The sequence below is a fragment of the Panthera onca genome, chromosome D4 (assembly GCF_046562875.1).
Source record: "Panthera onca isolate mPanOnc1 chromosome D4, mPanOnc1 haplotype 2, whole genome shotgun sequence".
In the NCBI taxonomy this organism is placed as follows: Eukaryota; Metazoa; Chordata; class Mammalia; order Carnivora; family Felidae; genus Panthera; species Panthera onca.
The window spans coordinates 30,629,690-30,656,157 of NC_138351.1; the positions used below are offsets into that span (position 1 = coordinate 30,629,690).

General features: G+C 35.6%; 1 protein-coding gene and 1 long non-coding RNA gene across 5 annotated transcripts in view; one reads left to right on the top strand and one right to left on the bottom strand.

The window, feature by feature from the left end:
- The window catches only part of LOC144614183 (uncharacterized), a 138,867-nt gene that overhangs the window by 52,992 nt on the left and 59,407 nt on the right, over positions 1-26,468 (bottom strand). The window lies entirely within an intron of this gene.
- The window catches only part of ERCC6L2 (ERCC excision repair 6 like 2), a 131,790-nt gene that overhangs the window by 6,152 nt on the left and 99,170 nt on the right, over positions 1-26,468 (top strand). The window contains exons 1-2 of one of the 4 annotated variants that reach the window (XM_060609874.3): positions 5,614-5,713; positions 6,441-6,536. The exons of the other annotated variants lie outside the window; for them this stretch is intronic. The gene's annotated coding sequence lies outside the window, so the exon portion shown is untranslated. Of the gene's footprint in view, positions 1-5,613; positions 5,714-6,440; positions 6,537-26,468 lie in introns of those variants that run through there. 4 annotated transcript variants of the gene reach the window in all.

Consider the following 26,468-nt stretch of genomic DNA (forward strand, 5'->3'; position numbering starts at 1 on the left):
GAGCCCAACGCGGGGCTCGAACTCACAAGCTGTGAGATCGTGACCTGAGTTGAAGTCGGTCGCTCAACCCACTGAGCCATCCAGGCGCCCCTGCTTCTTTATTTTTTTATGTTTATTTATTTTTGAGAGAGTGCAAGAGCGGGTGCACATGTAAGTAGGGGAGAGGCAGGGGAGAGCATCCCAAGCAGCCCCAACTTGGGGCTAGATCTCAAGAACCATGAGATCATGACCTGAGCTGAAATCAAGAGTCAGGCACTTAACCTACTGAGCTACCCAGGAACCCTGCCATATTTGCTTCTTTAGAAGCAAGTGCTAAATTCAGCTCTTACTCAAGGGGGGAGATTAACAAGGCTGTGGATACCAACAGTTGGGGATTATTGGGAGCCCTGTCAGAAGCTGCTTTTCACAAAGGTTTGTGATCCAAAAAGATTAGAGTTCTGAAGCTAGACTTTATACTATACAAGCACTCTGGATTTTCAGGGTTGTTTGCCTCGTTTGTGATTAAATCCTTCCATGTTTCCTTCCTTACAATTGAATTTAAGCTATTTTATTCTTCATGACACTTCCATTCTTAGTGGAACTCAAAGGTAAGTGAACAACTAATTTTAACATTTAAAAATAGTCTAATACAATTATGTATAAAGCTCTGATGTAAAAAGTTAGAGTAAAATTAAGTCCTTCAATAATTGTAGTGTATTACCATTAGCCATACTGTTTGTCCCTTTCAGCCCAGGCCATGCATACAGTTCTAGGCTTGCACATTGAAGGTGCTAAATAATTGCTTGTGGAATAAGCAAATTTACTTTCTCAGGAGAATAGGTGGCAAGAATAAAGAAAGGAGCCTTTAGGAAACTATCATCTGTGACCAGGGTATATAGATGAATACCATATAGGGGAAAATAAATGATAAAGTCCCTCTGTGACTATCTTTACATATACTTTGTTGTTTTTGCCCATGGTGGAAAGTCCTTTCCAGCATTTCTTTGACTACCCATTGCCTGAGTATCTGCAAAATCAGAAACACGAGTGTGCTACAAAAAGTGACTGTTTTGGCGACTATCTGGGAATCTCCTCCCACTAAAACTACTAAATACAATTCAAATTCTTTTGCATGTTTTAAGCTCAAATTTGGCTTTCATCTCTGAAGTCCATGTTATAAAGCAATTCCCCTTATTTTATGATATATATTTTAAAAGTGATTTTACTGTACAGTTTTCTGTTACCCAATACACCAAAATCATTGAAAGGCTTTGAATTGTGTTTCAAATGTGCTGTGAAAAGCTTGAGGGCTTATCTTCTGAAGATTGGGACATAGTTTCTATACTAGTTTTGATACTTCGCTGGATTTTTTTATCCTTGGAGAATAACATCTCTGGTTATTATTCTTGTTGCTCAGGTAATAATTTCTGCATAAATAGGGGTGCCTGGGTGGCTCAGTCGGTTAAGGTCATGATCTCACGGTTCATGGGTTTGAGCCCCATGTCAGCCTCTGTGCTGACAACTTAGAGTCTGGAGCCTGCTTCGGACTCTGTGTCTCCTTCTCTCTCTCTGCCCCTTCCCTGTTTTTGCTCTGTCTCTCAAAAGTAAATAAGCGTTGAAAAAAGTTAAGAAAAAATTTCTGCATAAATAGGTGATTTGGGAGATTCATTTAAGATGGAGTTTCTATAGATACAGTGAGTAAACCAGTTGAAGAAATGTTAACAGTAGTTCATAAGTTTAGTAGAATTTCAAAAATACAGTAGAATTAGGTGAAAATGGTCTATGAAATTTTCCTATTGGCATTTACCATTTGGACTATCGTATAATCTTCATTTTTTCCCCCTTTTTCTGATATCATCCTTTAAGCTTTCCCCTTCTCACATTCTGACTTGGCTATAATATGAAATTGAGCTTTTATTTTTAAAAAAGCTTGGTTTACAGGGGCACTTGTGTGGTTCAGTTGGTTAAGCATCTGAGTCTTGATTTCAGCTCAGGTCTTGATCTCATGGTCGTGAGATCGAACCCTGCATTGGACGCTGTGATGAGCAAGGAGTCTGCCCCTCTTTCTGCCCCTCCCCTGTTCATGCACATGCATGTGCTGTCTCTCTCCCTCTCTTTCTCTCTGCCTCTCCCTTCCTCTCTCTCCCTCCCTCCCTCCCTCCCTCCTTCCTCCCCCCTCTCAAAAAAGCTTGGTTTATAAACCATATAAAGTTTGCTTCCCTCATTTCAAAGTTTTAAAAAGTCAATTTGTTATTTTACATTCTTCAAGGGATGAGGATTTTAAAATGCCCATTTGATTTAGTGACATTGGAAAGTATTGGTATCTTGAACAAGAGCTATTTTTCTGGAATTTGGGAGGTGGGGGAATCACAAGCCAGATGAGATAGGGTGAAGGCATAGATATAGGAAGTGTGTTTACCTCTCTAAGAAATGTGGCTTTGAAAGGAACAAGAGTGATCTAGTAGTAGCTGAAGGAGGATAAGATTTTGAGGAAGTTTCTTTTTGTTTGTTTTGTATTATTTGGGAATAGGAGCAACTTGAGTATTGTTTAAGTGAATTGGAAGGATCTGATTTGAGAGGGAGCAGTTGAATATACCACACATAAACATACACATGCATATACTTCATATATACATGTCCATGAAACACAGATACATAAATGTGCAAAAAAATGGTATCACTACGATCTTACAAACTGATTTTTCAAACTTATAGAAGAGTTAGAAGAATTGTACAATGAATACCCACTACCTAGATTCTGTTAATGTGTCATTATACATGGCTTATCACTTATCTGTCCATCCATCAAGCCATGTTTTGTTGCATTTTAAAGTAGCAGACATTAGCATATCCTAGCCCCAAACACTTGAGCATACATGTCATTAGCTAGTCAGTATTTATTTACAATTCTTTTTTTTCATTTTGAAGTAAAATTTATAATGAAATGCACAAATCTTAGTGTACCCACCCTTCCATGAGTTTTGGCCAATATGTATTTCTGCATAAGCCAAATAAACCCTTTCAAGATATAGAACTTCATCATCACTCCAGAAAAGGTTATTCTGTTTCTTGCTGGTCTTCCCAACAGTCCTAAGAGGCAATCACTGTTCTGCTTTTTTGTCATAGATTAGTTTTGCTTTTTCATATAAATAGGATCATACATGTGCACTCTTGTGTAAGGCTTCTTTTACTTAACATAGTATTTTGAGACCCATCCATGTTACTGAGTGCATAAGTAGTTTGTTCCTTTTTATTGCTGAGTGGTATTCCATTGTATAGATACTGCACTTTGTTTATCCATCCTCCCGCTGGCTGACGGACATCTGAGCTATTTCTGGTTTTTAGTTGTTATGAAGAAAAATGTTAAGAACTTTCTTGAACAATCTTTTGTGTATTCATTTCTCTTGAGTAAATAATTATGGATGGAATTACTTGGTCAAAAACTGATGTGTGCTTAGTTTTGTAAGAAATTGCCAAGCCTTTCCAAAGTGTTTGTACCATTCTGCATTCCTGCCTACAATCTATGACATCATGGTTGCTCCATAGCCTCACAAAATTTGGTTCTGTCAGGCTTATTAGTTTTAGCATACTTGTTGGGGGTGTGTGTATATTTATGTTTGGATGTTGTTTATGTACTTTTTAAAGGTATAATTGATACACAGTAAAGTGGATAAATTTACAGTATGTAGTTTGGCACGTTTTACAAATATATGCACCCAAGAAATGATCATAACAATACCACAGCCAAGGTAATGAACATATCTATCACCCCAGAAGTTTCCTTGTATACATTGTGCCCATAATGTGTTCAACATCAGTAATTCATCATCTACTGTTTTCACTTTTGGTTTTTAACTTGACTAAGAACTTAAAATTGAGAATGGATGCAAAATCCTAGATTTTTATTAAAATTTCCCAATATTTTACAGAATTCTCAAATTCATGGAATTTGACAAGTTAAAATTAAGATTTGTATCATTTTGGATAGATAAATAGATTGAATTATGAATTATAATTGGGAATATAGTTTCCTTATTTACAAAAAGGTTTTTTTTAACATTTATTCATTTTTGAGAGACAGAGTGTGAGTCAGGAAGGGGCAGAGAGAGAGAGGGAGACATGGAATCTGAAGCAGGCTCCAGGCTCTGAGCTGTCAGCACAGAGCCTGACCTGGGGCCTGAATTCATGAGCTGTGAGATCATGATCTGAGCTGAAGTCGGACATTTAACTGACTGAGCCACCCAGGCGCCCCATAATATAGTTTTCTTATAATGAAACAATTTGCAGATGACTTAAGAGCAAAGCAATGGATTAGGTTTTATATTGCCTCATTTAAATGGTCACATGGTATCCAATAGGTATTGTGTCTGCCTTTTCAATAGTCTTTGAGGACCAGTTTGCCTGTAATTCAAAAGAATATATATATCTGTATGTGTGCGTGTGTGTCTGTCATTTTGTCTTTAATTATGTCATTATGTCTTTAATTACAAACAGTAAAATGCATGGATATAAAGTATACAGTTATACATATTTAACTCATATATATAACCAGTACTGTAATAAGATACAGAACATTTCCCTCATCATAGAGTTTCTTCATGTCCCTTTCCAGTCAGTACCAAACTTTTCATGTTGTCCAATGCTTAAGCTCCATCATTTGTGAAATATCCTTTCTGTCTCCTAAGTTCTGCATCAGCCATTTTGCTCACATCAATCTCTTGCTGAATTTAATACCTGTTTTCTGCTCATCAATTTTTTCTGCTCATCAGTTGTTTTCTTAGTCACACTTCCTCAACTCATCTCCTTTTCCATGGTTCCCCACCCCCAAATCAACTGATTTCAAACTGCTGGCAGATAGAAATAAGCCTTTCATCTAAACTTTTCCAGTGCGTAGCCTAGTACCCAGCATGTAGTAGGTAATAAATATATTTTTATTGAATGCATTAATGAATTTTAAGTTGAATTAGGTAATCATGTGTTATAGTTTATGTTTAATAATCCCTTAGGCTCTATGACAGGCATTTTCTGTTAAACATACATGTTAATTAGGCATTATTGCTCCCATTTTATTGATGAAAAAATTGAAATTTATGGAGACATTATGAAAATTGCCCAAGGTCACATAGCTGGTATAAAGCTGGTTGGTCAGACTACAAAATCTTGGCCATAACTCCTGTATTATACTGCTTTATATAATATGTGTTAGAAATGCAAATTTCGTTAGCATATTTTAAAACTCAACACAAGTTTTGACCATTCTTGTATATCATTATTTTATAATCTTTTAGATAACATAATTTACCGAAAAATCTATTTATTGTGGTATACAAGATTGTATACAGGTCTCCTTATCTCAGTGGAATGATGCTGACAAAAATAGCTCCTGCTTATGAATCATTGATATGTATTAGCTTGACATTTTACATGTTTTAACTTTTTTCAGGAACTAAAATAATGCTGATTATACCTTGAATGCACAAATGCATCTTATAAAAATGTAAAATAAAATTAAAAATTTTTTAATTGAGGTGAAATTCACATAACATAAACAACCATTTTAAAGTGTACAAGTCACTTAATGCCTTCACAATATTATGCAACTCCATCTCTCTCTGTTTCAAAATTTTTCGTCAGCACAGAACACCCCAGAAGTAATCATCTTCATTTCCCTGGCGACGACTAATTGGCCTTTTATCCGAATGGATTTGCCTTTCTTGAATATTTCATGCAAAAGGTATCATTCAATTGTGACCATTTGTGCCTGGTTTCTTTCACTTAGTGTAATGTTTTGAGGCTTATCCAAGTTGTAGGATGCATCAGTACTTCATTCCTTTTATGCTGAGAAATATTCTATTGTATGTAAATACCACAATTTGCTCGTCTATTCATCTTTTGGCAGACATTTGGATTATTTCTACCTTTGGGTTATTATGAAAAAGGCTACCATCATGTACAAGATTCTGTGTGGACATATGCTTTCATTTCTTTTGCATATATACCTAGTAGTGGAATTACTAGGTCATATGGTATTTCTATGTTTATTTTTTTTGAGGAACTTCTATACCATTTTCCACAGTGTTTGTACCACTCTACATTCCCAACAGCAATGTATGACGTTTCCTATTCCTGCATATCCTTGTCAGTACTTATTATTTTGTTTTCTTCATTATAGCCACCCTAATGCATGTGAAGTGGTATCTCATTGTGGTTTTTATCTGTATTTGTATAATGACCAAGGGTGTTGAACAACTTTTCATGTGCTTTTTGGTCATTTGTATGTCTTCCTGGGGAAATGTGTATTCAAGTTGATATATAGACTGAATGTTTGTGTCCCTGCAAAATTCATGTGTTGAGACTCTAATCCCCCATGTGATAGTATTGGAGGTGGGGCCTTTGAGGAGTGGTGGTATTGTAAGAAGAGATAGGAGAAACTTTGCTTCCCCTTTCTGCTATCATCTGAGGATACAATAAGAAGACTGCATGCTGTCTGCAAACCAGGAAGTGGGCCCTCACCAGACACCAGATCTGCCAGCACTTTGACTGCAGAACTGTGAGAAGTAAGAGTGTTTTTTAAACTACGCAGTCTATGGTAATTTGTTACAGTGCCCCAGAGTGACTAAGATACAAGTCCTTTGCCCATTTTTAAACTGAGTTGCTTGTCCATATACGTATGAGTTTTTTTCTGGTCTTTTTCTTCTATACAATTTCAGTTTGACTATCCTTATACTCAATTTTGTGTTAATTACTTTCTTGCTATACATAGTCTATCTTTCCCCCTTTGTATTTTGATGTAAAATTTTAATCACTTTGTCAAGTTCCAAGAACATATCTTTTAGGGTGTTATTAGGATTGTGGAGTTCAATTATATTGAATTTATAGAACAGTTTGAGGAGAATTAACATGGAATGATAGCTCCATTCATTTAGCTATTTAATTTTTCTCACCAGGGCTTTATAGTTTTATATGTGGGCCTTACACATATTTTGTCATAGGTAATTGTATATTTTTGATGCTGTTTTTTGTGGAATTTAAAAATTTAATATCCTGATTTTCTGCCGGTAGTATAAAAGTCAAATTTATTTTTATATATTGAGCTCGTATCCTGCTACCTTGCTAAATTCATCACTTAATTAGTTCTAGTAGTTGTTTGGTAGATGCCTTAGGATTTTCTTTTTTTTTTTCTTACTGTTTATTTTTGAGAGAGAGAGAGAGAGCAGAAGAGAGGCAGAGAGAGAGAGAGACACAGATTCTGAAGCAGGTGCCAGGTTCTGAGCTGTCAGCACAGAGCCTGAGCAGAGTTCGAACCCACGAGCTAGGACATCATGACCTGAGCCAAAGTTGGAGGCTTAACTGACTGAGCCACCCAGGCACCATACCTTAGGATATTCTATGTAAATGGTATATGTCATTCACAAATAGACAGTTTTACTTCTTTAATTTTTACGTCTTTTATTTCTATTCTTGCCTTATTTCACTGGCTAGGTAGGATTCTAGGACAATTTGAATATAATCAGTGACATCCTTATCTCATTCCTGTCTTAGAAAACATTCAGTATTTTAACATTAACATTAGCTGTAGGATTTTCATACCATCTTTTATAAGCTGCTTGATGCTTTCTTCTAGTCCTAATTGCTGAGATTTTTTTTTTTGTAGTTAATGTGTACTGAATTTTATTAAATACTTTTTCTGCGTCCGTTGAGATAATCATTTTTTCTCCTTTTCTCTGTTAACATATTATATGAGTCAATATGATTTATATTGATTGTTTTTTTAATGTTAAACCAGTTTTGTATTTTTAAGATAAGCCCAATTTGATCATGAAGTATGGTTTTTATAGTTGCTGGATTTGATTGGCTAATATTTTCAGAATTTTTGCCTTTACAATATGGATATTGGTCTATAATTTTCTCATAATATGTTTGTCTGGTTTTGGTATTGAAGTTATGCAGACCTCATAAAATAAATTGGTAAGTGTTTCTTTCTTCTCTTTTTAAAAAAAGGATTGAGTAAAGTTTGTGTTATTTTATACTTATTTGATGGAATTTACTAGTGACATCTTTGGACCTGGAGTTTTCTTCAAGGAATTTACTAGTGACATCTTTTGGACTTGGAGTTTTCTTCAAGGGAAGGTTTTAGATAATGAATTCAATTACGTTAATAGATATGAAGCTATTCAGATTTTCTACTTCTCGCTATATCATTTTGGCAAATTTATTTTTCAAGGAATTTATCTATTTCATCTAAGTTGTCAAATTGACAAAGTTTTCCATGATACTCCTTCTTTACTTTTTTAGTGTTTGTAGGATCTGAATGATACTTCTGTGTTTTTTATGTGAATATTTTATATTCTATCTCTTTTATTCTTTTTTCCAGCAATAAATATATATGTGTGTGTGTGTATGTATATATGTGTATATATATATATATATATTTATTTAATTAATTTAACATATATATTTATTTAATTAGTTAATTTTTTAATTTACCTCCAAGTTAGTTAGCATATAGTGCAACAGTGATTTCAGGAGTAGATTCCTTAATGTCCCTTACCCATTTAGCCCATTCCTCCTCCCACAACCCCTCCAGCAACTCTGTTTGTTCTCCATATTTAAGAGTCTCTTATGTTTTGTCCCCCTCCCTGTTTTATAGTATTTTTGCTTCCCTTCCCTATGTTCATCTGTTTTGTATCTTAAATGTCTCATGTGAATGACGTCATATGATGTTTGTCTTTCTCTAATTTCACTTAGCATAATACCCAGTAATTCCATCCACAGAGTTGCAAATGGCAAGATTTCATTCTTTTTGATAGCCGAGTAATACTCCATTGTATATATATACCACCTCTTCTTTATCCATTCATCTGTTGATGGATGTTTGGGCTCTTTCCATACTGTGACTATTGTCGATTGTGCTGCTACAAACATTGGGGTGCATGTGCCCCTTTGAAACAGCACACCTGTATCTCTTGGATAAATACTTATTAGTGCAATTTCTGGGTCATAGGGTAGTTCTATTTTCAATTTTTGAGGAACCTCCACACTGTTTTCCAGAGTGGCTGCACCAGTTTGCATTCCCAAGCAGTGCAAAAGAGATCCTCTTTCTCCACATCCTCACCAACATCTGTTGTTGCCTGAGTTGTTAATGTTAGTCATTCTGACGGGTGTGAGGTGATATCTCATTGTGGTTTTGATTTGTATTTCCCTGATGATGAGTGATATTGAGCATTTTTTCATGTGTCTGTTGGCTATCTGGGTGTCTTCTTTGGAGAAGTGTCTATTCATATCTCCTGCCCATTTCTTCACCAGATTATTTGTTTGGGTATTGAGTTTGGTAAGTTCTTTATAGATTTTGGATACTAACCCTTTATCTGATATATCTTTTGCAAATATCATCTCCCATTCCTTCGGTTGTCTTTTAGTTTTGCTGATTGTTTCCTTTCCTGTGCAGAGCTTTTAATTTTGATGAGGTCCCAATAGTTCATTTTTGCTTTTGTTTCTCTTGCCTCTGGAGACATGTTGAGTAAGAAGTTGCTGCAGCCGAAGTCAAAGAGGTTTTGCCTGCTTTCTCCTCCAGGAATTTGGTGGCTTCCTGTCTTACATTGAGGTCTTTCATCCATTTTGAGTTTATTTTTGTGTATGGTGTAACAAAGTGGTCCAGGTTCATTTTTGTACATATCACTGTCCATTTTTCCCAGCACAATTTGCTGAAGAGTCTGTATTTATTCCATTAGATATTCTTTCCTGCTTTGTCAAAGATTAGTTGGCCATACGTTTGTGAGTCCCATTTCTGGGTTCTCTATTCTGTTCCATTGATCTGAGTGTCTGTTCTTGTGCCAGTACCATACTGTCTTGATTACAGCTTTGTAATATGTCTTGAAGTCTGGGATTGTGATGCCTCCAGCTTTGGTTTTCTTCTTCAAGATTGCTCTGGCTATTCGGGGTCTTTTCTGTTTCCATACAAATTTTAGGATTGTTTGTTCTAGCTCTGTGAAGATGCTGCTGTTATTTTGATAGGGATTGCATTGAGTGTGTAGATTGCTTTGGGTAGTATTGACATTTTAACAATGTTTGTTGTTCCAATCCAGGAACATGGAATATTTTTTCCTTTTTTGTGTGTGTCTTCTTCAATTTCTTTCATAAGCTTTCTATAGTTTTCAGTGTATAGATTTTTCACCTCTTTGGTTAGATTTATTCCTAGGTATTTTGTGGGGTTTGGTGCAGTTGTAAATGGAATAGGTTCCTTGATTTCTCTTTCTTTTCCTTCATTATTGGTGTATAGGAATGCAACTGATTTCTGTGCATTGATTTTTATGTGCTGCAACTTTGCTGAGTTCATGGATCAGTTCTAGCAGTTTTTTGGTGGAATCTTCTGGGTTTTCCATATAGAGTATTGTATCATCTGTGAAGAGTGAAAGTTTGACTTTCTCCTGGCCGATTTGGATGCCTTTTATTCCTTTGTGTTGTCTGATTGCTGAGGCTAAGTCTTCCAATACTGTGTTAAATAGCAGTGGCAAGAGTGGACATCCCTGTTGTGTTCCTGACCTTAGGGGAAAAGCTCTCAGTTTTTCCCAATTAAGGATGATATTAGCAGTGAGTCTTTCATATGATCTTGAGGTATAATCCTTCTATCTCTACTTTCCTGAGGGTTTTTATCAAGAAAGGATGCTGTATTTTGTCAAATGCTTTCTTTGCATCTATTGAGAGGATCGTTGGCTCTTATCCTTTCTTTTATCGATGTGATGTATCACATTGATTGTTTTGCATATATTGAACCAGACCTGCATCCCAGGTATAAATCCCACTTGGTCATGGTGAATAATTCTTTTAAGGTATTGTTGGATCCAGTTGGCTAGTATCTTGTTGAGGATTTTAGCATCCATGTTCATCAGGGAAATTGGTCTGTAGTTCTCCTTTCTAGTGGGGTCTTTGTCTGGTTTTGGAATCAAGGTAATGCTGGGTTCATAGAATGAGTTTGAAAGCTTCCCTTCCATTTGTTTTTTGGAACAGCTTCGAAAGAATAGATGTTAACTCTTTTTTAAATGTTTGGTAGAATTCCCTGGAAAGCCATCTGGCCCTGGACTCTTGTTTTTTGGGAGATTTTTTATTACTAATTTGATTTCCTTACTGGTTATGGGCCTGTTCAAATTTTCTATTTCTTCATGTTTCAGTTTTGGTAGTTTATGTGTTTCTAGGAATTTTCAATTTCTTCCAGATTTCCCATTTTATTGGCGTAAAATTGCTCGTAATAGTCTTTTTTTTTTTTTAAACGTTTATTTAGTTTTGAGACAGAGCATGAACGGGGGAGGGTCAGAGAGAGAGAGGGAGACACAGAATCGAAAACAGGCTCCAGGCTCTGAGCTGTCAGCACAGAGCCTGACGCGGGGCTTGAACTCACAAACCATGAGATCATGACCTGAGCTGAAGTCGGACGCTTAACAGACTGAGCCACCCAGGCGCCCCATCTTGTAATATTCTTTAATTATTGTTTTTATATCTGCTGTGTTGGTTTTGATCTTTCCTCTTTCATTCTTGATTTTATTTATGTGGGTCCTTTCCTTTTTCTTTTTGATCAAATTGGCTAGGGTTTTATCAATTTTGTTAATTCTTTCACAGAACCAGCTTCTGGTTTCATTGATCTGTTCTACTTTTTTTTTTGTTGTTGTTGTTGTTTTTTTTTTTTTTTAAAATGTTTAGCATTGATTTCTGCTCTAATCTTTATTGCTTACTGCCTTCTCCTGGTTTTGGGTTTTATTTGCTGTTCTTTTTCCAGCTCTTTAAGATGTAAGGTGTAAGGTTAGGTTGTGTATCTGAGACCTTTCTTCCTTCTTTAGGAAGACCTGGATAGCTATATACTTCCCTCTTATGACCACCCATTGCTGTGTCCCAGAGGTTTTGGTCTGTGATGTTAGCATTTTCATTGGCTTCCATGAACTTTGTAATTTCTTCTTTAACTTCTTGGGTTAGCCCATTCATTCTTCAGTAGGATATTCTTTAGGCCCCAAGTATTTATTGTCTTTCCACATTTTTTCTTGTGGTGGATTTCAAGTTTCATAGCATTGTGGTCTAAAAATATGCATGGTATGATCTCCATCTTTTTGTATTTGTTGATGGCTGATTTGTGTCCCAGTATGTGATCTATTCTGGAGAATGTTCCATGTGCACTCGAGAAGAATGTGCCCTCCTTTAGGATAAGAATGTTCTGTATATATCTGTTAAGTCCATTTGGTACAGTGTGTCATTCAAAGCCATTGTTTCCTTGTTGATTTTCTGCTCAGATGATCTGCCCATTGCTATAAGTGGGATGTTGAGGTCTCCTACTATTACGGTATTATTATCAATGAGTTTCTTTATGTTTGTCTTTAATTGATTTATACATTTGGGCGTGCCACATTTGGAGCATAAATGTTTATAATTGTTAGATCTTCTTGGTGGATAGGCCCCTTAAAATGATATAATGTCCTTCTTCATCCCTTGTTAGAGTCTTTATTTTAAAATATAGATTGTCTGATATATGTATGGCTAATCCACCTTCTTTTGGCGATCATTTGCATGATAGATGGTTCTCCATCCCCTTAGTTTCAATCTGAAGGTGTGTTTAGGTCTAAAATGGGTCTCTTGTAAACAGCATATAGATGCATCTTCTTTTCTTAGCCTTCTGATTGGAGTGTTTAGTCCATTGATGTTTAGAGTGAGTACTGAAAGATATGAATTTATTGCCATTATGTTGCCTGAAGAGTTGGAGTTTATGGTGGTGTTCTCTGGTCCTTTCTAGTCTTTGTTGCTTTTGGTCTTTTTTTTTTCCTATCTTTTCCCCCTTCAGAAAGTCCCCCTTAAAATTTCTTGCAGGGCTGGTTTGGTGGTCACAAACTCCTTTAATTTTTGTTTGTCTGGGAATCTCTTTTATCTCTCCTCCTATTTTGAATGACAGCCTTGCTGGATAAAGAATTCTTGGCTGCATATTTTTCCGATCAGCACATTGAATATAACCTGCCACTCCTTTCTGGCCTGCCAAGTTTCTGTGGATAGGTCTGCTACGAACCTGATCTGTCTTCCCTTGTAGGTTAAGGACTTTTTTTCCCTTGCTGCTTTCATGATTCTTTCCGTGCCTGAGTATTTTGTGAATTTGACTATGATATGCCTTATTCATGGTCTGTTTTTGTTGAATCTAACGGGTGTCCTCTGTGCTTCCTGGATTTTGATGTTTGTGTCTTTCCCTGTGTTAGGAAAGTGTTCCATTATGATTTGCTCACTTAAACATACTACCCCTTTTTCTCTCTCTTCATGTTTTGGGGCCCCTATGATTTTAATGTTATTCCTTTGTAATGAGTCACTGAATTCTCTAATTCTCATATTGTGCTCTTTTGCCTTAGTCTCCCTCTTTTTTTTTTTTTTTTTTGCTTCATTATTCTCCATACGTTTGTTCTCTATATTGCTGAATTGCTTCTCTGCTTCATCCATCCTTGTACCGTGGCATCCATTCGAGATTGCATCTGAGTTGTAGCATTTTTTATTTTTATCCTGGCTAGCTTTTACTATCTCCACAGAAAGGGATTCTAATCTATTTTCAATCCCAGCTAGTATTCTTACTGTCGTGATTCTAAATTCTGGCTCAGACATCTTGCTTGTATCTTTGTTGATTAAGTCCTTAGCTGTCATTTCTTCTTGTTTTTTCTTTTGGGGTGAATTCCTTCATTTCATCATTTTGAAGGAAGAAAAGGAATTAATAAAGTAAAAAAAAATAATAAAAATTAAACCATTAAAAACAACAAGGAAATCAAATAAAGGATGCTAGATCCTAGGTGTGTTTGGGTCTGGTTGTTGAAGGAAACTTGATAGATTAGAGAAAAAAAGGGAAAGATTAAAAAAAAGGGAAAAAAGTTTGAAAATTTGGAAAAATGAATACAGTAAAACAATAAAATTAGATAATGGAAGTAAAATATAAAAGTTTACAAAAAAGTAAGAAATATAGTAGAAAAAAATTAAAGAAAAATCTTAATAAAAATGGAAAATAAAAATAAATATTTTCCCTTTCTGTATTCAACAATTAGAAAAGAAAAAAAATTGAATAGATGGACCAGCAAACAGAATCAAATATGATTGAAATTACGTTTGGTTTCCCCTAGAAGTCCAACTGTGAAGCACTTTATAGTACATAAACTAAGCAGGCAGAGAGAGATTTGTGTTCCTCAAGGGTGTGGTTGGCTCAGTTGGGCAGCACTTAGTGTAACAGCTCCATTCTCCACTAGGTGGCGCTGCTTAGCTTACTGCGGTGGATTGTTGTGGTGCGTGTAGGCGTGTATGCTATGTGCATGCACAGGAGGGATGAAAATGGCGTCACCCAGCTACCCAGTATCTAGAATCAGAACTCTGTGCTCTCCCCAATTGGCAATCAAGCACCCCCCTCTTCTCTGGCTTCCGTCCACTCCCTGCTTCTACACTGTCCCGCTTCCACACTGGCCATGACCAAGCTATTAGGCTTCCAGGTGGCACCTCCATCCTGAGTTTTATCTCAGATGGAACTGTTTTTTCCAAACCTCACTTCTGAAGGACTGCAGCTTTGACCCATTCTAATCTCTGGAGGAGTGTCTCACTGAGTAATGGCTGGGTGCTAGCCCACCCTCAGGAATGTTGGTGAGACCAGACCATTGCCATGCCCAGAGACTGACTGGGCATAAGCCCACCCACCCCAGAAAAAGTTCACGGGATCGTGTAGCAGCAGCGTTTCAGGGATTATGGCAAATCACAACACACATGTGGCACCAGTTTTCATCCTTAACGTCCTCACTCCAACACCAGTGAATGTGGCCATTCTCCAGGGTCTGCTGGGACCTTTGCCTGTGGGGAGGCTGCACCACCTCTACCTAATGTTCTCTCAGCAGGGGAACCGCCTCTCCCTGTGTGGCCCAAGGACCCCTAGGATTGCTCTCCCAGGGATTCACCCTTCCTACCAGAGCACTGCCAGGTATCAAGCTGCGGAGTTTCAGACTTTGCGCTCCCTCTGTTTATAGAGTCTTAGTGGAATTTAAACTCTCTCCTTTCTCCTTTCTCCTTTCTCCTTTTTTTGTTCAGTTCCTGTGGCTGTTTTCACTCTTTTTCTCTCCAGTTGCTTTTGGGGGGGGGGTTGCTTTTCCCATACTCTCCCCCCGTGTTTGTCCTCTCTCTGCAAGCAAAAATAGATCCCTGCCCTCTGTGTCTTCTCTGTCCCCCAGTTCACTTCTACCTGCTGAGTTCTGTGGTTCAGGTTGTGCAGATTGTTGTGTTAATCCTCAAATCAGGTTTGTAGGTGTGCAAGATGATTTAGTGTTGATTTGGCTACATTTTGGGGAGGAGAGGTGGAAAAAAAAAACTTCCATGCTGTTCCACCATCTCAGCTCTTCCTCCTCTATCTGTTTTATTTATTTTTTTTTAATGTTTGTTTATCTTTGAGAGAGACAGAGGCAGAATGTGAGTGGGTTAGGGGCAGAGAGAGAGGGAGACACAGAATTGGAAGCAGGCTCCAGGCTCCAAGCTGTCAGCACAGAGCCTGACATGGGGCTCGAACTCACAAAGCACGAGATCATGACCTGAGCTGAAGTTGGACACTCAACCGACTGAGCCACCCAGGCGCCCCATCTGTTTTATTCTTGATAGCCCAACGAGGTTTATTGATTTTGTTGATCTTTTCAAGGAACTAACTTTAAGCTTTTTCTTTGTTTTTCTTTTCTTTCTTTCTTCCTTTTTTTTTTTTTTTTTTTGGTTTTTCATGAGTTTTTGCAATTATTTCTTTTATTTTCCTATTACTTACTTTGGATGTATTTTGCTCTTGAATTTTTAGCTTATTAAAGTAGAACCTTGGGTCATTAATTTCATACCTATCTTCTTATTCCCTAAATTTACGTCCAAACTTTGCTTTATCTATATTTCATACATTTTGATGTTATATTTTCATTTTCATATAATCCAAATTATTTTCTAATTTTTCTTGTGATTTTTTTCCTTTCGTCCTTGAATTATTTACAAGTGTTTAATTTGCCAATATTTATTCTTTTTTAAGATATTTCATCATTGATTTCTAATTCCATAGTGTTTACAGAATACATTCTACAAGTTGTCAGTATTTTGAAAATTTTATTGAGGGTTTTTTTAATGGTCCATTTTATTGAATATAGTGTGTACATTTGAAGAGAAAATGCATTTTTCAGTTATAGTGTTCTATAAATTAGCAAATCAAGGTAATTGATAATGTTCAGATTTTCTATGTTTTTAGTATTACTGAGAGAGGGAGGTTAAAATCTATGATTGTGGGTTTGTCTATTTCTCCCTTTAATTTTGTCAATTTAATTTTCATGTATTTTGAAATTATGTTCTAGGGTTACAAATATTTATAATCATTGTATCTTCAATCAGGAATTGAGTCTGCTATTATTATGAAATGTCTATTTCTGGTAATGCTATTTGAAATCTACTTTATCTGATATTAAGATAACCACTCCAGTATTCTTATGCTTGCTGTTTGCAAAGTATGCTTTTTTACAGTCCTTTACTTCAAGCTTTCTGTGTATTTGTGTTTTTAAGGCGTGTCTCATGTAGCAGAAATAAACAAAATAGAAACTTAAAACACACACACACACACAATAGAGCAGATCAATGAAACCAGAAGCTGGTTTTTTTTAAAGATAAAAGAAATTGATAAACCTTATCTGGACTTATCAAAAGCAAACAGAAAACAACAACAAAAAAAGAGGACTCAAATAAACAGCATCATAAATGAAAGAGGAGAAATAATTGACACAACAGAAATACAAAGGATTGTAAGAGAATATTATAAAAATTATATGCCAACAAATTGGACAACCTAGAAGAAATGGATAAATTTCTAGAAACATGTAACCTCCCAAAACTGAATCAGGAAGGATGCAAAAATTTGAACAGACCTATTACTAGCAATAGAATTGAATCAGTAAAAAAAACCCAAAAAGCTCCCAACAAACAAAAATCCAGGACCAAATGTCTTCATAGGTGAATTCTACCAAACATTTAAAGAAGAGTTAATACCTATTCTTCTCAAACTATTCCAAAAAATAGAAGAGCAAGGGAAACTTCTAAATCCATTCCATGAGGTCAGCATTATCCTGATACCAAAACAAGATAAAAACTCTACAGAAATGAGAACTACAGGCCAATATTTCTGATGAATATAGATGCAAAATTCCTCAACAAAATATTAACCAAATTCAGCAATATATTAAAAAGATCATTCACTACAATCAAGTTGGTTTTATTCCCAGGATGCAAGAGTGGTCCAATATTCACAAATCAATTAATGTGATACATCACATCAATAAGAGAAAGTATAAAAAACATATCACTTTAATAGATGCAGTAAAACATAAAAGCATTTGACAAAGTACAATATCCATTTATGACAAAAACCCTCAACAAAGTAGGTCTAGAGGGAACATACCTCAGCATAATAAAGGCCATATATGAAAAACCCACAGTGAGCATCATACTCAATGGGAAAAAACAGAGCTTTTCCCTTAAGGTTAGGAACAAGACAAAGAGATTCACTCTTACCACTTTTATTTAACATAGTCCTGAAAATTCTAGCCACAACAATGAGGTAAGAAAAGGGACTAAAAGTCATCCAGTTGGTAAGGAGGAGGTAAAATGTTCCCTATTTGCAGATGACATGATACTATATATAAAATACCCTAAAGATTCCACCAAAAAAACTACTAGAACTGGTAAAGGAATTCAATAAGGCCACAGGATACAAAAATAAATATATTGAAGTCTGTCACATTTTTAAAAAATATTTATTTATTTTCGAGACACAGCGTGAGCAGGGGAGGGGCAGAGAGAGAGGGAGACACAGAATTTGAAGCAGGCTCCAGGCTCTGAGCTGTCAGCACAGAGCCCGACATAGGGCTTGAACTCACAAATTGTGAGATCATGACCTGAGCTGAAGTCGGACACAACTGAGTAAGTCACCCAGGTGCCCCTGTCACATTTCTATACACCACAAATGAAGCAGCAGAAAGAGAAATTAAAACTATTCCATTTACAATTGCATCAAAAATCATAAAATACCTAGGAATAAACTTAACCAAGGGGATGAAAGACCTATAGTCTAAAAACTATAAAATATTGATGAAAGAAATTGAAGATGACACAAACAAATGGAAAGACATTCCATGCTCATGGATTGGAAGAACAAATATTGTTAGAATGTCCTTACTACCCAAAGCAATGTACAGATGTAATGCAATCCCTATCAAAATACCACCAGCATTTTTTCATAGAACTAAAACAGACCTAAAATTTGTGCAGAACCAAAAAAGACTCTGAATAGCCAAAGCAACCTTGAAAAAGAAAAAAATCTGGAGGTATCACAATTCCAGACTTCAAGTTATACTCCAAAGCTGTACTAATCAAAACAGTATGGTGCTGGTACAAAAACAGACACATAGATCAACAGAACAGGATAGAAAACCCAGAAACAAACTCACAATTATATGGCCAAATAATCTTCAACAAAGATGGCAAGAATATGCAGTGGGAAAAAGTCTCTTCAACAAATAGTGTTGAGAAATCTTGACAGGTACATGCAAAAGAATGAAACTGGACTACTTTCCACACCAGACACAAAAATAAACTCAAAATGAATTAAGGACCTAAATGTGAGACCTGAAAACATAAAAATTCTAGAAGACAGTACAGGCAGTACTGTAATTTCTCTGAAATTGGTTGTAACAATATTTTTCTAGATGTGTCTCCTGTGGCAAGGGAAACAAGCAAAAATAAACTATTGGGACTAAATCAAAATAAGCTTCTGCACAAGAAAGGAAACAGTCAACAAAACTAAAAGTCATCCTGCTTAATGGCAAAAGATACTTGCAAATGACAGAAAGAAAGGATTTGTATCCAAAATCTGTCAAGAACCTTTAAAACACAACACCAAAAAAATGAGTAATCCATTTAAAGTGGGCAGAAGACATGAACAGACATTTCCCCAAGGAAGACCTACAAATGGCCAACAGACATATGAAATATTCTCATCCTCATTCATCATTAGGGAAATGCAAATGAAAAATACACCTTACCCCATCAGAATGGCTAAAACCAAAAACACAAGAAGCAACAAGTGTTGGAGAGGACATGGAGAAAAAGGGACCCTCTTGCACTGTTGGTGGGAATGCAAACTGGTACAGCCACTGTGGAAAACAGTATGGAGGTTCCTCAAAAAAATAAAAATGGAACTACCCTATGATCCACTTATTGTACTACTGGGTATTTACCCAAAGAATACAAAAGCAGTAATTCAAAAGGATATATATACTCCTTGGCACCAAAACAGACACTCAGATCAATGGAACAGAATAGAGAACTCAGAAATGGACCCACAAGTGTATGGCCAACTAATCTTTGACAAAGCAGGAAAGAATATCCAATGGAGTAAAGACAATCTCTTCAGCAAGTGGTACTGGGAAAACTGGACAGCAACATGCGGAAGAGTGAACCTGGACCACTTTGTTACACCATACACAAAAATAAACTCAAAATGGATGAAAGACCTAAACATAAGACAGGAAGCCATCAAAATCCTTGAGGAGAAAGCAGGCAAAAACCTCTTTCACTTTGCCTGTAGCCACTTCTTACTCAACACGTCTCCAGAGACAAGGGAAACAAAAGTAAAAATGAACTATTGGGACTTCCTCAAAATAAAAAGGTTCTGCACAGTGAAGGAAACTATCAGCAAAACTAAAAGGCAACCAAAGGAATGGGAGACGATAGTTGCAAATGACATATCAGATAAAGAGTTAGTATCCAAAATCTATAAAGAACTTATCAAACTCAGCACCCCAAAAAACAAATAATCTGGTGAAGAAATGGGTAAAAGACATGAATAGACACTTCTTCAAAGAAGACATCCAGATGGCCAACAGACACATGAAAAAAATGCTCAACATCACTCATCATCAGGGAAATACAAGTCAAAACCACGATGAGATATCACCTCACACCTGTCAGAATGGCTAACGTTAATAACTCAAGCAACAACAGATGTTGGTGAGGATGTGGAGAAAGAGGATCTCTTTTGCACTGCTTGTGGGAATGCAAACTGGTGCAGCCACTCTGGAAAACAGTGTGGAGGTTCCTCAAAAAAATTAAAACTAGAACTACCCTATGACCCAGCAATTGCACTACTAGGTATTTATCCAAGAGATACAGGTATGCTGTTTCAAAGGGACACATGCACCCCAATGTTTATAGAAGCCCTATCAACAATAGCCAAAGTATGGAAAGAGCCCAAATGTCCATCAATGGATGAATGGATAAAGAAAAGGTGCTATATACATACAATGGAGTATTACTCAGCAATCAAAAAGAATGAAATCTTGCCATTTGCAACTACGTGGATGGAACTGGAGGATATTATGCTAAGCGAAATTAGTCAGAGAAAGACAAATATCATATGACTTCACTCATGTGAGGACTTTAAGACACAACAGATGAACATAAGGGAAGGGAAGCAAAATACTATAAAACGGAGGGGGACAAAACATAAGAGACTCTTAAATATGGAGAACAGAGGGTCACTGGAAGGGTTGTGGGGGGGATGGGCTAAATGGGTAAGGGGCATTAAGGAATCTACTCCTGAAATCATTATTGCACTATATACTAATTTTGATGTAAATTAAAAAAATAAAATTAAAAAAAAGGATATATACACTCTTATGTTTATTGCAGCATTATTTACAATAGCCAAATTATGGAAGCAGCCCAAGCATCCATCGAAAGATGAATGGATGAAGAAGATGTGTACACACAAGTGTGCGCGCATGCACACACACACACACACACACACACACACGCACACAATGGAATATTATTCAGCCATAAAGAATGAAATTTTGCCATTTGCAACAACACAAACAGAGATAGAGAGTATAATGCTAAGTGAAGTAGTCAGTCAGAGAAAGACAAATACCATATAATTTCACTCATGTGGAATTTAAGAAAACAACCAAAGGGAAAAAAAGACAAGCCAAAAAACAGACTTTTAACTATAAAGAACAAACAGGTGGGTTACCAGAGGGGAAGAGGGTGGGTGTCTGGGGGAAGGAGAGTAAGAATACACTCATCTTGATTATGAGCACTGAATAATGCATAGATTTGTTGAATTAGTATGTTATACATGTGAAAATAATATAACACTGTATGCTAACTATACTGGAATTAAAATTAAAAAAAAATAAAGCATGTTTCTTATAGATCAATCTTTATCCATTCTGGCAATCTTTGATATTTAATTGGAGTGTTTAGTCCATTTACATTTAATTTAATTTCTGTTATGTTTGTATTTGTACATACCGTTTTATCATTTGTTATTTATTTGAACTCTGTTTTCTGTTTTACTCTTCCTCCATTCATGCTTTCTTTTGGTTTGATAAGATATTAAAAATTTTTGATTTCAGTTCTTCTATTGGCTTTTTAACTATACCTTCTACATTTTTTTGGTGGTTGAACTAGTGATAAAAATATCTATTCCCAACTTTTCACAATGTGCTTAAAGTTAATAATGTAGCACTTCATGTAAAATGTAATTATCTTGTAATGAAATAAATTGTCCTATTATTTTAAGGAAATTAATGTTAGGAAAGCTAAGTGTAATATCTAAGATACCTAACTAATAACTATCCAATATCTAAATTTTGAAGATTAAACCAAATTTACATTCCCAGAATCAGTCCAACTTGGTTTTGGTCTGTATTTCTTTTTTATATTTCTGGGTTACATTTGTTAATATTTTAAGAGTTTTGCTTCTGTGTAAGAAAAATTGGCATGTAGATCTCCTGCATATAATATTCTTGTCATATTTTCTTATCAAAATCATGTTCAATTCATAAAACAAGTTGAGACCACTTCTTCCTTTCTAAAACCTGGAAGAGTTTAAGACTGGCATTACATCTTTCTTAAGGATTGGTAGACTTTATTGGTGAAACCATTTGATCTTTAGTTTTTTTTGTGTAAGGTTTATAATTATGTATTTAGATTTCTTTAATAGTTTTATGAATATGTAAATTTTCTCTTTTTTCTTGTGTCAATGTTGATAAGTTCTGTTCCTCCATTTTTTCTAAATTTTCAGTTGTTGGCATGACATTATTTACTATATCCTGTGTGTGTGTGTGTGTGTGTGTGTGTGGTGTGTTGTGTGTTTGCTTCTTTTAGTTTTTACTTCTTTATTAATTTTCTAGGTCTTTTTAAATAAATTCTTTCACGGAATGATCATTTGGCTGTGTTGATCCTTTTTATAATATATGCTTTTTCACTTGTGTTCATAATTGTTTTGTGTGTGTGTGTGTGTGTGTGTGTGTGTGTGTTATGTTTTCTGCATTTTTATAGATTTTTGAAGTAGATTCTTAGATACCTTATTAACAGCTTCTTTTTTTTTTCCTATTATGGACATTTATGTCCCTAAAACATGATTTTAGGTGTATTCAGCAAGTTTATTATGTAATTAATATGTAATTTAATATGTAATCTCAATTGTGAGATTAGAAGTAAATTCTACTTTAAATTTTATTTCTTCTTTGAAGTATATTTCTTCACAAATATTTGTGGATTTACTTATACCTTTGTTATTTCTAGTTTCTTGCAGCAAATAACATATTCTATATGATTTCTGTTGAAATGTGTTAAGAGTATTCATATTTGCTCTATGATCTTGTATGATATTTTGGTAAATATTTCATTTATACTTTAGTTTTTTGCTTTTTTAGGTTAATTTAAATTTTTTTAATTATTTTTTTTTAATTTTAGGGAGAGAGAGAGCATGCATAAGTGGGGTAGAGGAGCAGAGAGAGAGAGAGAATTTTAAGCATGCTCCATGCTCAGTGCAGGGCCTGATGCAGGACTTGATCTCACAACCCTGGGATCATGATCTGAGCTGATTAAGAGTAAGATGCTCAACCAACTGAGCCACCCAGGTGTCCCTTTTAATTTTTTTTTAGAGAGAGAGCTTAAGCAGGGGAGAGGCACAGAGGGGGGGAGAGAAAGAGAGAGAGAGAGAGAGAGAGAGAGAGAGAGAGACAGATGGAGAGAATCTTAAGCAGGCTCCACACTCAGTACAGAGCTTGATGCGGGGCTCGATCCCATAACCCTGGAATTATGACATGAGCCTAAATCAAGAGTCAGATGCTTAACTGACTGAACCACGCATTTCTTTTTAATTTTATTCATTTATTTTTTTTTAGAGAGAATAATGTGTACTTTAAATGAAACTGTGTTTTGCAATCGTGTACAGTATTTGATCAGATGTTCATTAGGTTAAATTTGCTAACCATCTTTCTCAAATATTCTGTATCTTTACTGATTACTTTGTTTGTTCTTATGGAGTTATTTCAAAATCTACCATTGTGCTTGTGGATTTGTCTACTCGTTTCAGTAAGTTTTTCTTTTGTTTAACAATTTACACTTCTTAGATCTTCCAAGTGAATTAAAATTTTAAATCAATATCAAAGCTTGAAGTGTGTCCTTTTAATTTAGTGATGTTTTTCCCTTAGAGTCTATTAATACAGCTGCATCAGCTTGCTTTTGGTTTTTATTCACATGGTCTTTTTTAATTTTTATACTTACAACTTCATCCCTTGTTTTAAATGTTTTTGTGTAAATGGCATGTATATTTTATGGATCTGACAATCTTTGTCTTTTAATTGGAACACTTAGTCCTTCCATGTAATGTGATTTCAATATATTTGGATTTAAGCCTACTATTTTACTGTTGCTTTTTATTTGTTGCATTCTACCTATGTTTATTTGCATCCTCTTTTTTGCCCCCTTTTGGGTAGATTTTTTTTAAGTTTATTTATTTATTTTAGAAGACAGGGAGAGAGTATGAGCATGGGTGGGACAGAGAGAGAGGGAGAGAAAAACTCCCCAAGCATGAACCATGCTCATGAACCATGAGATCATGACCTGAACCAAGATCAAGAGTCAATGCCTAACCAACTGAGCCACCCAGGTGCCCCTTGAATAGATTATTTCATATTATTCTGTTATTTCTCGCTTAATAGGTTAGTACTTATACATTGATGTTTTTCCTTCTAGAGATTATAAGACATGTTTCACTAATCAAAATCTAATATAAATTAGTATTTATTATTTCCTCCTGGACAGCATAAGTACCTCAGAATATTATAACTTCATCGGACCCTTTCTGACTCATATACATTTGTTGTCATATGTTTCAATACTTTTATTTCAAGAAGACATTTTAGTTTTGTTTAATAATATCAACATATATTTATATGTTCTATGTATTTACCATTTTTGTTGCTCTTAATTTTTTCTTGCATCACTGAATGTCTACATAGGATAATTTTCCTTGTGCCTGAAAACATCCTTTAGTTATTTTCCTTAGTGTGACTCTTGATTAGAAATTTGTTCAGGTTTTGTTGTCTGAAAATATCTTCATCTTTATTCTTGAATGATATCTTCACTGGGTATAAAAATAGGTTGTTTTATTTTCTTTACTATTTTGAAAATATCTATCATACAGTGCCTTCCATTTTTTTTCTGGAAGGTCAGCTGCTTTGTCCAATTTTTGCTTTTTTGGTAGATAATCTATTGTGTTTTTCCTCTTGCTACCTTTTTTTAAATTTAAATTTTTGTTAACATACAGTGCAATATTGGTTTCAGGAGTAGAATTCAGTGATTTATCACTTATGTACAACGCCCAGTGCTCATCACATTCAGTGCCCTCCTTAATACCCATCACCCATCTAGGCCATCTTCCACCCTCCTCCCTCCATCAACCCTGTTTGTTCTGTATTCTTAAGTGACTCTTGTAGTTTGTTTCCCTGTCTCCTATTACCCCCCCCTTCCCATATGTTCATCTGTTTTGTTTCTTAAATTCCACATATGAGTGAAATCAAATGATATTTGTCTTTCTCTTATTGACTTATTTTGCTTAGTATAATATGTTCTAGCTCCATCCACATCATTGCAACTGGGAAGATTTCATTCTTTTTGATGGCTGAGTAATATTCCATTGCATATTTATACCACATCTTTATCCATTCATCAGTCAATGGACATTTGGGCTCTCTCTATACTTTTGCTCTTGTTCATAGTGCTGCTATAAACATCAGGGTGCTCATACCCCTTCAAATCTGTATCTTTGTGTTGTTTGGATAAATACCTAATAGTGTACTTCCTGGATCATGGGGTAGTTCTATTTTTAGTTTTTTGAGGAGTTTCCATAGTGTTATCTGGAGTGGTTGCACAAGTTTGCATTCCCACCAACAATGCAAGAAGGTTCCCCTTTCTCTGCATCCTTGCCAACACCTGTTGTTTCTTGTGTTGTTAGTTTTAGTCATTATGACAGGTGTGAGGTGGTATCTTGTTGTGGTTTTGATTTGTATTTTCCTGATGATGAGTGATGTTGAGCATCTTTTCATGTGTCCGTTAGCCACCCGGATGTCTTCTTTGGAAAAATGTCTATTCATTTCTTCTGCCCGTTTCTTAATGGGGTTGTTTGTATTTTGGGTGTTGAGTTTGATAAGTTCTTTATAGATTTTGGATGCTAACCGTTTATTAGATATCTTGTTTGCAAATATCATCTCCCATTCCATAGGCTGCCTTTTAGTTTTATTGATTGTTTCTTTTGCTGTGCAGAAGCCTTTTATCTTGATGAATTCCTGATAGTTCATGTTTGCTTTTGTTTCCCTTGCCTTTGGTGATGTGTCTAGTAAGGAGTTGCTGCAGCCAAGGTCAAAGTGGTGGTTGCCTGTGTTGTCCTCTAGAAGTTTCATGGTTTCCTGTCTCACGTTTGGATCTTTCATCCATTCTGATTTTTTTGTGTGTATGGTATAAGAAAGTGGTCCAGTTTCTTTCTTCTACATGTTGCTATCCAGTTTTCCCAAAGCCATTTGTTGAAGAGACTGTCTTTTTTCCATTGGATATTCTTTCCTGCTTTCCTGTTGAAGATTAGTTGACCATATAGTTGTGGGTCCATTTCTAGGTTTTCTATTCTGTTCTCTTGATCTGTGTGTTTTGTGCCAGTACCATTCTGTCTTGATGACTGCAGCTTTGTAATATAGCTTGAAATCCTCAATTGTGATGTCTCCAGTTTTGTTTTTCTTTTTTCAAGGTTGCTTTGGCTAATTTGGGTCTTTTGTGGTTCCATACAAATTTTAAGATTGTTTGTTCTAGCTCTGTGAAAAATGCTGGTGGTATTTTGATAGGGATTGCATTAAATGTATAGATTGCTTTCAGTACTATAGAAATTTTAACAAAGTTTGTTTGTCCAATCCATGAGCATGGAATGCTTTTTCATTTACTGGTGTACTCTTCAATTTCTTTCATAAGTGTTCTATAGTTTTTGGATCTTTTACCTCTTTTGTTTTATTCCTAGATATCTGATTGATTTTGGTACAATTGCAAATGGGATTGATTTCTTGAATTCTTTTTTTGCTGCTTCGTTATTTGTGTATAGACATGCG